General features: G+C 38.0%; 1 protein-coding gene across 1 annotated transcript in view; it reads right to left on the reverse strand.

The window, feature by feature from the left end:
* extl3 (exostosin-like glycosyltransferase 3) overlaps nt 1-13,788 on the reverse strand; it is a 46,983-nt gene that overhangs the window by 32,362 nt on the left and 833 nt on the right. The window lies entirely within an intron of this gene.

Raw genomic sequence — 13,788 nt, forward strand, 5'->3', positions numbered from 1 at the left:
AAACTCTACCACAGGCTTTTTTTTTTTTTTACTAGAGAGCTGTAGTCACATTTTCTGCCATTATGAATTTGCACTGAAGTGTTAAAATAAGCTTTGTGTATACTCTGCTGGAGATTTAAGGACATTGGCCAGTGCTCTAAAAAGTGCAAATCGGTCTGATATATGAGTCTATCTCTAATAGTAACACAACAATAAACTCTTTTCCAAAAAAAACTATACCCATAAAACACAAGCTGCAATTACCTTAATAAATAGTACAAAGACGCAAAGTGTACAATGTGTAAGAGCACACTGGCATTTACAATTAAAAAAAATATGGCCCATTACAGCTAAAATATTAGGATACCTTAAAAAAGAAAAGGTGCTGCTAGTTAGAGATAGGACGATATACGATAATATCGTTAATCGCGATAAAAAAGGTCCGCAATTAATTGTTAGTGGCATTTTTTAATAATCGCGATCATAGCGCACGATTATCATCACCTTTACGGCACCACACTGCCTCATGTTTCCAGTTCCAATACAACATTTAGATGTTAGTTTGTGGTGTTTGCCCACTCTGACATAGCAATGACACTTGTAGCTTCTGTGCTTATCTCTGTCTGAACTATATTCTGTCAGATATCAACAATAAACAAAGTCTGATCCGTAATTCTCCACAAGAACGTACTAGTGCGCGCCTCACCCGTGCACACAGATGAGATGCTAATGTCTGCACATCTTATATTTTTACCTACAATAATGCAAACTGCAGAATAAAACAACACCTTTTAAACAATAGACAAATTAAGTCTAATTCACACAGCTAAACAACAAATGTGCCAGAGCGCATGGTCCGAATGCCCACTATGTGCACAGAAGCAAAGCTAACGATTATATACGGTATATTTTACCTACAATTAAGTCAATAGCAGAATAAACCAAGCTTACCGATCGAGAACAGCATCCAATCCATCAAAAAATAAGGTCCTTTACTCCTGAGTCCACTGTGGGATCTTTACTCTTTGCCATGAACCACTCCAGGTCAGAGATGCCTCTAGTTTAACTTGTACAAACATCCACAGTGTCCTCGGTCGCGTCCTCCCTTTGGTTTGTCTGTTTCGTCATGTTTAAAACGCAAAACAACAGTGTGTAAAATGCGCCATTATGCACACATTTCTGCATCCACTTGTTTCCCAGTTCACCAAAGTGCCTTAATTAAAAAAATTAAGTGTTCGTCGATGGGCACTTGCGTCACTTCCGTCGCAACAAGGACCGATCCATTTCGACAGCATGGCATTGAGGAGTACACATTTTCTTCCGGGTACGTCTGTTTACGGAAAACCATGGCATGTGATACATCATCCTGTCCCGCTGCTCATTGGCTGTAAGGGGAAAACGTCACTAAATGTGTGTGATGTAATTGGTTGATTCTACAAGGGGAAGAGTGGGGCGTAAACTTTCAGTCATCTGTAGCACTGATTCGTTGTCTGCGGGCTCAGTAACCCACAACCCCCACCTTATTGGCCAACACTGGTGTCAATCACAAGCTGACACGTGTGTTTAGCACTGGGGAACAAAGTTGGCGCTGTCAGACGTTTATTATGCCTGAAATCGACAAAAGAAAGCAAAGAAGTGACGGAGCAGATTTCATATTTGGAGTACTTTCCTGCAGCAGATTGGACATGGAGGATCTTATTTTGTGGACATAATTTCTTGACTGGATTATATTCTCTGGACCTTTACGGAACAAATGAGACCAACTTTGTGTGAACAGAACAGAACCAGAGCGCTCAATGGTAAGTGAAGTCCAGATACACACTTTGCGACTTTTCTGTAAAAACGTCTTTCCTGTCAGCGCTGTGGTGATTGCAGGTGAAAATGGTTTGCATATCCAGAAAGACGAGCGACGCAGCTTTCATTTGATGTGTTTGTGTGGGTGACGCAGAAGTGTATGTACATTGCTGTAAATTTGTAATGTAGGCCCGGGCCGTCGGAACGTTAACAGGTTAATAATTATCGCGATAATATCGTTAATCGCGATTATTTTGGCCACGATAATTGTGAGTGTAAAATTTAATATTGATCCCATCCCTACTGCTAGTGCAAAAAACATGTGCATTTTACTGCCTACACATCACTGTTCATTCTGTTATTTATTGAGTAATTATCATGGCAGACCAGTCTCCAGTTTTGTCCTGAATACTTAAGCATTTCCCTTCACTTTATACAGAGTCCGCATCAGTTAGTGTCATGCTGAAAATACCCACAGTGCAATCTGTCATTTCAAAATGCTTCACTCCCTACTGCTGTCTGCAGAGGGCGTCTGACAACTAATTAAAATGTGCAAATCAACACACCCTTTCCATGTACACTACCCGTCAAACATTTAGTCACACTTTTTCATGTAATGCTTTTCTTTAAAGTGGATGTATTGAGCATTTTACCATGTTATAATGTTGTTTCCTCATTAAAAAACATGCATGAAGAAGTTTTAGATGTCGTCCATGCTCCTGCACGACAATTCGCCATAAAAATATGCTGCCTGGCACACTCTAATATTTGGGATCTTGCATTGATGATGGTAGAGTCTGACCGCTGCACAAAGCCTTCTCCAGCACATCCAAAGATTCTCAATGGGGTTAAGGTCTTAAGCCTTTTCCATTTGCTTTGATCACTGTTTGGCATTTGGCATTGAGAGAAGGTCATAATTTTTCTGCAACATAATTCCATACATGTTACTTCATAGATTTGATGTCCTCCGTATGTATCATGCAATAAACATAAAAAACAAAGACACTTTTGATCAATTTCTATACTCTATAATCTGAAATATCAATGCAAGTGTCCCAAAAGTGTGAAGGACTAAAGCACACTGAAGCATAAACCATCTTCATCGCCTCATAAAGAACTTGGCACGAGGTTCAAACTGGCATAACATTTGTGGCTACGCTGTGGTTAGCGTGACAGACACGGGTAGAAAATCTCTCTCTTTGTAATATTCTCATACCTGAAGCCAAATAGTTATTGTCTGCAGAAATTAAAACACTTAACTGCACTGCCTTGTCAAAAAACATTTCAATAGGTGATTATTAGTTGCTGACGCTGCAGTTTGTCCAGTTGAGTTTCTTTTAAGTAGAATGTAGAACATGTCAAAAATCAGATACTATTCGACACTAAAACTAGTATTGAAACTAGATACTCATTTGAGCTGGTATCAATACTAAAAAGTTACATTCACAGGACAGAAATGAACTTTTCCTGAATAGTTTTAGAATGATCTTGAGCTATATCAGAACAAGTATAAGACACAGACTAGTATACACCCATGGACGTATACTATGGTACACTATGGAACCTACGAGGACGACATACACAGATATAAGGCCACGTGAGAATATAGAAGAAAGTACTACCATTTAATGTTGAAAATGACATTCTAGGTATCGAGTCTATTTCTTAGAATCAAAATAGTTTGAAATGTTTGCATCGTGACACTAGTAGAATGGAATCAAGACTTCTTAATAACTCATATAATTAATGAAATAGACGTCACACTGGGCGGTTTACGTCTGTAACAAATTGTCAGTGATGTAAATTCTTTTGATACTTTAAGCTACCATAGGCAACCTAGATCAACAACAGAACATTAATCAAATCTGACTTACAAATATTGCCCCAATCCATGACTTATACAAATTAGTTGATTAAAAAACTCTTCAGATTAAAGATGCACTATGTAAATTTTCTGGGGGGGGGGAGTCCCACCACCTGCTTGTCTTACTGGTTTAGCTGTAATTTTCCATGCTAGTTAAGTCAGCTCTGTGGGGAGCAGGATGCTTCAAAAGTATTGAAAATCAGAGGCTAATCGATACTAAAAATAGTATCAAAACTAGGTATTAATTTTAGCAGGTATCCATACTAAAAAAGACTTGATTGATTCTATTCCTTAGTATCAAAATTGAGTTTGAAATTTTAATATTGTGACAGCAGTAGTGCAGAGGCAAGCCCACTCTCAGTAAATACGTGTAGGTCTTTTTTCAAGCAGTCTGTAATGGAATTATTGTGAGATAGAGACTTTTACTGAAACCTGTGGAATATTCCAAGGCAAAGCAGTAACATCTCCATGGTAACAACAGTACAAGAGGTCACTTCTGATAACGTAACTATTGACTGTAGAGAAACATTTCTTTCAACAAATATTTCATCATGACCCCAACTAATCAAAGTAATTTACAGGAATGAACAGACTGAGGTCAGAGTGGTCAAAGTAGCACCATGACCGCAGCGGCTGTGTGCACAATGTTATTGAGCTGCTGTTTGATCAATGGTGAAATGGAGCTAAATCCTGTTTAAAATAGAGAAACAGCTTCAGCCTTAACAGCTCCAATGAAAAGATGAACACTTATATAAAGATGAGAGCGCCAGGCTGCAGAAACACTTACACGGATTTATTCTATACACAAATAAATTCAAGCTTTACAACTGCATTATGCTTACGTGAGAAATAGAAACCTGTGGAATTGGATTTTATCTACAAAATAACTCAACTTGCAATAAAAATGACAATTAGCATCTAAACTTGCGTTGCGTTTGACCTGTAACTGGGATTGAACCAGCAATTTGGTGTCACTTGTTACTTTGGAATGAGTAATTTTAATGTATTTATGTTAAATTTATTTATTATTTATTTATTATTATTTGGGGAATTAGAGGAATGTATAGCTTTAAAACAGCGCATTGCCTGAAACACTTAATGCTAAACCTGATTTCATTTAGATTTGAACATATTTCACTGATGTGTCACCACCACCACGGCAAATTAGCAAATATCCTACCATCAAAAGTCCAGAAAAGTCTATAAAATGTTTGCTTTGATAACTGAAGCTAATTGCAAGTAGAATTCTTAACCATTTCACACCAGTTTTGCAGTAATCACACTTGGACACGGTTCAGTAAAAGGACTATATCATGAGCATTGATATTAACGGTGAAATAAAAATAGCTTGACCGGCTGCGTGTCAGAATGATGCAAGTCCATAGGGTCTTGTCCTTGTTTCCAAAATAAGCCAAAATTTCTACATTTGTTGATGGAGGTGGCTTAAAATACTTCGGGTGATTCCAAGTTCACACGTGAATTTGGGATTTTCAATGGGGAAAATTATGAACAAATGCTAAGTGCACAAGAAGGTACCATTGCTGAGTTGGTAGCTAACACGACCACGTCCAAAATTCGATTCCAGGGCTGAATTTCAATTAATCGGAGTACCTCTGACTACACTCATTTGTAATATTTTCGACTACTATAAGTCATCATTAAATACTGGCCTATTTCAGTGTGGAGTTTTAATCTGGATGCTCTGTTTTCTTCTATCACTCGAGAACTAGATCAGACATTTCAAACACAGGAATGAATGAGTCTTGAGTAGTGTTGTCACAATGCTAAAATTTCAAACTCAAAAACATTCGATACTAAGGAATAGACTCAATATTCAATACTGATTCTGATAACACAGACAAACATACAGCAGAATGTGATTTTTTTTAACATAAAATCAGCTCAAGATCATTCTAAAGATATTCAGAAAAGGTTAATCTGTCCAGTGAATGTGACTTTTTAATATCTGATATAGTTGACAGCTCTAGTCTAAACAAAAGTCAAGTAATTCGATAGGAAACAGGAAGGGCATTTGCATGTCATGTCATGTCATAAACAGAAGTCATCGAGTAATGGAAGTTCCCAAATGCTCTAGAGACGCTTCATCAGTTCATTTTATTATACGTCTATTTAGGTCTTTCATGATAATCGATAAACTACACTGACTTATTGTTCAATATATAAAAGATGGAATAATAATATTTGAATATTTATCGTGTGTACATTTACTTTGTACTACAGTGACATTTTGTTTTTTTAGATCTGAGCTGATGATTGAATTATGAACTGAAATTAACAACAACTCAACTTTTGCTTTTTGCTATTTATTTTTTGGAACTCAACAATATTTAACAATTTTGTACATTTAGAACACTTTTTGTGAATAACTCTGCTTCATGGTTTCAATATTATCGTTTATCATCTATATTTACTTATATCGCACTTCAAAATGTGTTATCGTGACGCGCCTATGTATTAGCATGCTAACGTGTGCATGTGGGTGATAGCTGCTACGCTAGCAGGAAGCACCTGTCAAGTTATGAGGGGGATATCTCACAAAGGGCCTGACCTGATTTTGGAGACATTTACAAGCCGTGCACTGGAATAACAAATGTTTAACAGAGAAGAGAAACATTTAGTCAAAAGTTAAGGTATATTATCCAACTTAAGTAGTTTTAAAAATGGTTTAACTTTACTAATAGGTTGTGAATTAATTAAAATTATTGATACATTTTTCATTGAAAGCTATATTTATTATTATATATTATTATATTTATTACATTTTGGGCATTGTTTCAACACCAAAATGTCAAAATATGGTTGTCCAAAAATCTGAATACAGGACAAAACTGGACCTGTCCTGAATAGATTTATTAAGGTGATATTAACATGATATTAGACCACATCATATTAACGAAAATGTTTAGTTTGAGTTGAAAATTCCAGTCTATTGTCTAAAAAGCTTTTGTATTTATCACTGTGGTATTGAAATCGCTATTGAGTCTCGAGCCTTTTTCTCAGTGTCAAATTCAAGGACTAAAGTCACACAAAAATAATAAATGTACAAAATGTCCTCTACTCTTACTCTAAATAGTGTTGATATAATACGAAAACTTCAAACGTGATTTTGATACTAAGGAATAGACTTGATACCGACTCAGATACCACAATGATAATTAAACACTCTTTAGAATGTAATTTTCAACATTAAATCACAGTACTTTCTTTTATATTCCCATGTGGCTTTGTGTCTGTGTAATCCCTCAGTCGTTCAGTAGGTTCATAGTGGTCCATTTTAGAAAGCTGATTTTGAGCGTTCTGAATCTATTCCAAAAATACAAAAAATAAATCAACCAAAACACAAGTCTTCCATTACCTTATTCTTATCTCTTTGTTGCAGTTTATCCCTGGAGTCGTCTTCCTCACTATCCTGCACTCACACTACACCTGCCAAGAGCTGGGGGCCCCGAGACGCCACAGACCTGCCCTTCAGACACTGATGGATTGTGGGAAAAGAGCCAGACTGATTAGACCCCGGCACAGACGAGTTAATGCACTAAACTACACAATTAATGGGATCCCACCTGGACGATGTCAGCACTTCCGCCCAATTGGTTGTGTCCGTTCACTTTGTCAACAAGTGAAAGGACAAGTGCAGCTTTGGGGCCATTGATCTGTCTCTCCACTACAACAGAAGAGTCTATCTAACATGTCCACACCCCATTGTCACGGGGACTTGTATCGATTTTATAGAGACTAGAGGACAAAATGAGTGACAGGAAGACATTCGCGCCAACACCATCCCAACTGACCGTCTAAGCATGTGTTGGTAGTTTATTCCACTGCAAAGATGAAACTTATCGCAATAATATAACAATCAACAAGCTAGTTCACATCTACTAAGCTAGTTAGTAGATGTAGGTGAAATCCTCCAACTAAAGCCTGTCACACACTACAGAATTTAGGAGCAGATTTGCTTCTCCTTGACTTTGGATCCTCCTATGTGATTTTTAAGCCGCTGTACTCCTCATGAGCTGAGCTGCTCTGTCATATCACATCTATAAAACTTCACCACCACTGCACCAGCCAATAAAACAGAGCGCAGGGGCAGACGGAGTGAAGGACACACAGGCGCCACATACAAATATGAGAAACAGGAAAAGGACCATGATTACTTTATTACTCACCGCAAAGCAACTAACTTCATCCATGTGCTTACATCTAATACTAGTATTTTCTCTGCAAATCCCTGGCACCCAGCCCGCAAAACATTTCTAATAATCCAGTTTCAAATAAAAAGTGAGAAAAGGGCGAGAGTAATTCTTAACATAAATCCACACTGAAGATCAGTGGGTGAAGCTGCTGCAGATTAGTGATCATAAAGACTTCCTGGGCGTCCATCGGCAGATTTCTGTCTGTGTAAAACATTTTCTGGGCTACATTTTAATAAAAACACACTTTTGACTTGAATATAATCTAAGTGCAATGCTCTGATGGTTTTGAACAGTTGAGAATCAAACGAGTCTCTCTCGACAGGAAACATCTGACGTGAGTGCGTTAGCTTTGCTCACAACTTTTAGCTTGTGGTGAGGGGTCTCTCCAATGTGGTCTTTGCACTTTGCACACACTAAATCACATCCGATTCTCCTCAGGTTGGTGGTCTGCACTTTTCATTTCACGTTTAAAGAATCGTTTAAGACTCAAAAATCCTGTAATGTGTGGCGGGTTTGAAGGCAGTCTGGACCAAGCCTAGCTCAAGGTCTGTCTGAAGATGGGTCCCAGGAGGGTGTCCCAGCAGCATTGAAGGTCAAAGGAGACAACCAACTTATTATGTTTTGAGAGGGGAGCCCACTCACAAGTTATTTTTTTCCGAAGTTTACTTAAAAGAAATAAAAACATATGCAACTGAATAAAAGCAAGATTAATACCATAAATAAAAGTAAATGCCATACAGTGGAAAATTCCAGCAAAGCAATAAAATGGTTTTGGAGACAAGTATGACGGACAGGAATAATGTTGAATGTAATCACGCTGAATATCCAAAACAAACAAAGAAATCTGACAAAGGCCGCGTGCACAGTGGCTGTTGGCTGACTGCCAGAGTGGGACCAGTCCGGCCCATGCGTCTGTCTCCTCCTGGATGTGCTTTTAGCAGCTGCACATTTTACTCATGCCATGTTTTCTACTGCTCTGGAGCCGCTCTGGAGCCGCTCTGGAGCCGCTCTGGAGCCGCTCTGGAGCCGCTCTGGAGCCGCTCTGGAGCCGCTCTGGAGCCGCTCTACTACCTGTCCAATAGAAGGACTTCACTCAGCAATTTATTGGGTATTGTTTGGTATTTATTTCTAAAAAGGTAGATAAAACTCATAAAAATATGATTCACACATTTAATCTGTCCTTATATAAATATATTGTTTCCTTGTACTTTTTTCTGCATAAACACTTGTTTGCATGAAATCCCGTGCAGTGTAGTCTTGTGAGTGCAGTTTGGGTCAGATAGAGAGATACATAACACTTTTGAGAGCTTTTGCCACGCCCCCTTTTTAGTCGACTAGGACAGAGAATGTCTTTAGTCGACTCCAGCCCTACATACAACTCGAGTTTGAGCTGTGGCTGAATCCATCGGTCAAATGAGGCACATGACAAACACCACTGTGATTCTGTGCAGGGGAAATCCACTCGCTTCACTCATTCAAAGACTTCTAAACAGACCGTGTGACCAAAGAAGTGACGAACACAAGTGCCCTCTGTCTGTGCTTTGTTTAGGATCACAGGCCAGTCCCAATAAAGGCTCTGTTTGATCAGTGTGTAAAATGTAACTGAGTCACTGAATACCCGCTCATACTGATACTGATACTAACAACGCTCATAGGCCTGATGAATACAGCAAGCATTTTTGTTAGCTAACATCACGCTTGGGCAGTTAGAGCAGATATCAGAGCAGTCGGCACCATACTATCAAAAGACTTTAACGTGTTGTTGTGGAATTTTTACAAGCAAAACATTACATGAACCAGAAAACCAGTTTAGACCCGTTAAAGCACAAGGTCAAAACACTTCTGGGGACATAGGATTAGCAGTTCATCTAACATGCCTCAGACAGTGGACAACAGGTCATGATGTACTGGATCTTCAGGTTAAATGGATAAGATAACTGAACTAAGAGTTAAGAGACCGGGACTGAGAGGTGAGAATACCAGCACCCAGTCTGTATGAGAAAGTACAAATTAGATTAAACACGAAGTAACGGACTTATAACAAACAAAGACAGTTATTAATCTAACTTTTGTGCGATTTTTGCTGCTTGCTCACTGACACAATGATTAATATGCACTGTTCTAATGAAATATAGACAAACAAAATAAAAAAGAAACAGAACAGAAAGCTGAAAATGACTTGATCAACTCATTAATACTAATAATTTGCGCAGTTATTCCATGTTTACATTTGTTTACTCGATTTGACACTAAGGAATAAACTGGTCTTTCCGGGTGGGTGGAGAGTCCCTGCCTCAAGTGGAGGAGTTCAAGTATCTCGGTGTCTTGTTCATGAGTGAGGGAGGGTTGGAGCGTGACTGCGTGACTGCGAACAGCTACACGTAGACCTGTCACGAGAAGTACTAGATCCACTTATTGTTCAATATGTGAAAGTTGGCACAGTATTTTTGGGGTCAGTATTTATCCTGTGTACATTTTTGTTGCAGCAGTGGGAATATTTGATTATTTTTATGTTATTTGAGCTGTAAAAGGTTGAAATAATAACTTGTATGACTCATTACAGATGCAAACTAAGTACTAAAGTGTTTCATTCTGCTGTTTATTTATTGCAGCTCATGATTTTTTTTTAACAATATTGTACATTTAGAATAGTTTTTTGTGGTTTAAATCTGCTCTTGTGTAATTGTGTCAGTGATGTAAATTAGTTTCAGTATTATTATCATCTATATTGACTTCAGTGACATAACGAACTTCAAAATATGTTACTGTGTCAGCCGAGCTACACGACGCATTGTTGGGATGACATTTACGACAAAGTCAGGTCCCATTGTGGAGAGCAGATTTCTAACATGGAAATCAGTGGATTTGCTCCTTTTATTAAGTCGTTTTTGATGAATATTGCGATTTAAAATGTGCTAATTATAACAATGATCCACGGCTGTCATCCATTATAACTATATAGCAAACACAAGTATAATAGATCGTCATTAAAAAGCTCTACTTTTGTGAGTGTCTTCCATAATGATATATCATTTTTCCAATACAAACTGAATGATTACCACCTGAGAAATTATTTTAGGAGAGAAAAAGTGTATATATAGAGTACCTTAAGTGGGCTTTGTTTGGACACGATTGACCAGGAGCTGCACATCGCAGGTGAGAGCAGTGAGTCAGTCTGTCTGGTGTCATAATCACTTATAACACCTGGTTCACAGCTCCAACATGCGCTCAGCTAGAGAGGTGGAGACAGAGAGGCAGGCACATAACAGATGTGTTGTCCAAGTCAAATCATTATATGGTATGGTATGCATTGCTAAAATGTAAAAATATAAATACTCATATAAAATGTCACTCTCAAAGCACATGAGGCATGGCGGTCAAATATAATTCAATATAGGATGGAATTGGAATGATGTGCAGCTATATTGAAATATTGCAATAAATGAAAATATTGAAACTATTTTACACCATTGATTAAGATATAAATAATGCAAGACATGAGCTGCAACAAATATATAGCAGAATGTACCAATAATTAGCCATAAAAGGGGCTTATTCACCCTTCCACAGTTCAAATTTTATTCATATTTCAACAAAAATACCCCAAATCCCACTTTTCAAAGAAAAAGTACTCATGACAAGTACTGAGGCCCAAAATATATTGTTCCAGTTCCAAATACTGAACAATAAGTCGATATAATAACTATCAAGACAGGCCTACATGTATGGCATATTATTTTGAATCATGAGGTGCCCTGTGACTCCAATTATGCCCCAAAAAAGCTTCAGAAAAATATGAGCATTTTTTGAAAAGTTTTGTGTTTTAAGGTTCTGTTTGGGTGCACATTTTAAAGAAGGTCTATTGACGTTTGAGAAATAACCGAAAATATGAATTGATACAATAATGATTATACTATATAAAAGTAGAATAAGTACTGCATGCATTTACAGATTTAGTTGGTAGAGACCGGACATTTAGCAGCTTGCGGAAGAAGTTACATTACAAAGAAATCCGCTCCATTCAATTTGCTAATTGCGAGTGTACTTTTGGCCTGTACTTGCAGTTCTAGTTCAGTAGCAGGATTTACAATATGATCATTTACAGCGGGGGGGAGGTGTTCCATAAACCTGCCCTGGGGAGTTAACCTCGTGTTCCTACAAACATGCTAAGCCTTATAGCATGGACTTGAATGCGGCGTGTATGGACAGTAGGCCTGCTGTACAATCAATAGGCCTCAAATTGCACATGTAGATATTATTACAGTAATGACAGTTTGCTTGGAGTAGTGTGGTCACGATGCAAATATTTCAAACTTGCTTTCAATACTAAGGAATAGACTCGATACTCAATACTGATTCCAATACCACAAAGACAATAATCCCTCAGTGTCCAGGTAGGTTCCATAGTGGTCCATGGGTGTACACCAGTCTATGTTTCTCAATCTAAACATATTCAGGAAAGGTTCATTTCTGTCTAGTGAATGTGACTTTCTTAGTATCGACACCCACTCAAATGAGTGTCTAGTTTCGATATTAGTTTTAGTATCGATTAGCATTTGATTTCTGACACTTTTGACAGCCCTATGACAAACACGTTGACACTACACAACTTCCTGTTACCTGCAACATTTTGAGGACCTCTTCCCATTCAAGAGATCATATTTTGTTTGTTGTTAAACTGTTAACTGCTATGACAACGACCCTGATATTTGATCTTGTAATACTGAGGAGGCGGGGGGGTGGCGGGGGGGTCCAGTACACACTTGTTAAAGTTATGTAATCCTAATAACCACAGGGCCCATAGGCTAGACCACTGATCCTAAACATGCTGCTAATGACAAACAGATGACACATTTAATGGCTGGCTGCACAACTAGTTACAAGAGAGGGGATTTTTGTGTTTATGGTTGTGTTTCGTTTTGTTTTATGTTTTAAGAGGGGGAAAAAAAGCTATTTTCAGCCTCTGCACTGGTATCGACATCAGGTAATGGCAGATTTTTAAAGCCATACTATCGAAATCTGTGTGTGACCTGAAAAAGCTAGTGCATCCTTGATCGTGACGTGTGTTTACATGCACTAACTGAATAATAGTTTGTCCTTTCTTGCATAGTCCTTGTCAAAACCTGCACAGATGTGAACAACCAGAGGGAAATCAGATTACTCCTTTCATAATTGTTTACATGACATTTCAATAATCTGATAACTCCAGAAATCAGACAATGATCAGATTTTTGGCGTGTATGTAAACATAGCCAGTGTTGGGCCTTTCTGTTTAGAGTTTGCATGTTCTCCCTGTGTGAGTGAGATACTCCTCTCTGATCCTCCAGTTAGGTACTCCTGAATCCAGACTGATATTGGCTCAAAATTTGGAAATGGGTTCCTGGCTGCGACACTGCTCCTGACAGTTCAGCATTGATTAATATTAAGTATGTTAAGTAAGTGAACCAATTTAAAAGCTGTAATATGTAACATAGAGATTTTATTGCTTTGCCTGGAATGTTCCATAGTTAAACTTAAATTTATCTGGCTTATTCAACTGCAGATGTTATTACTGCGAAGGAAACAGCTCACAAAACATTCATTCATAGTTTGAGTGGGGTCGTCTCTCTCCTGATCTGACCTTTAATTTCAACTGACGGGGTCCCCTGCTTGTCTCCATGGTGTTCAATTGGTTTAATGCTGTACTCTGGAACATTTGTGGCAAAGCAATGACAACTTCATGCAGACAAGCAGATAGAAAAGTTACATAGTTTAGTGCCATATTGTGGAAGGAACATTTTAGGCAAAGCATAGTTTAATGCCATACTGTGGAACATTTTAGGTAAAGCAATGACAACTTCATGCAGACAAGCAGATACAAAAGTTACACAGTGAATCTTTAACAAGTTCAGCATCCATTTGGTTGCATAAAAAATATGTCTTTTTACACGTATACTT

The sequence above is a fragment of the Periophthalmus magnuspinnatus genome, chromosome 24 (assembly GCF_009829125.3).
Source record: "Periophthalmus magnuspinnatus isolate fPerMag1 chromosome 24, fPerMag1.2.pri, whole genome shotgun sequence".
NCBI classification, from domain to species: Eukaryota; Metazoa; Chordata; class Actinopteri; order Gobiiformes; family Gobiidae; genus Periophthalmus; species Periophthalmus magnuspinnatus.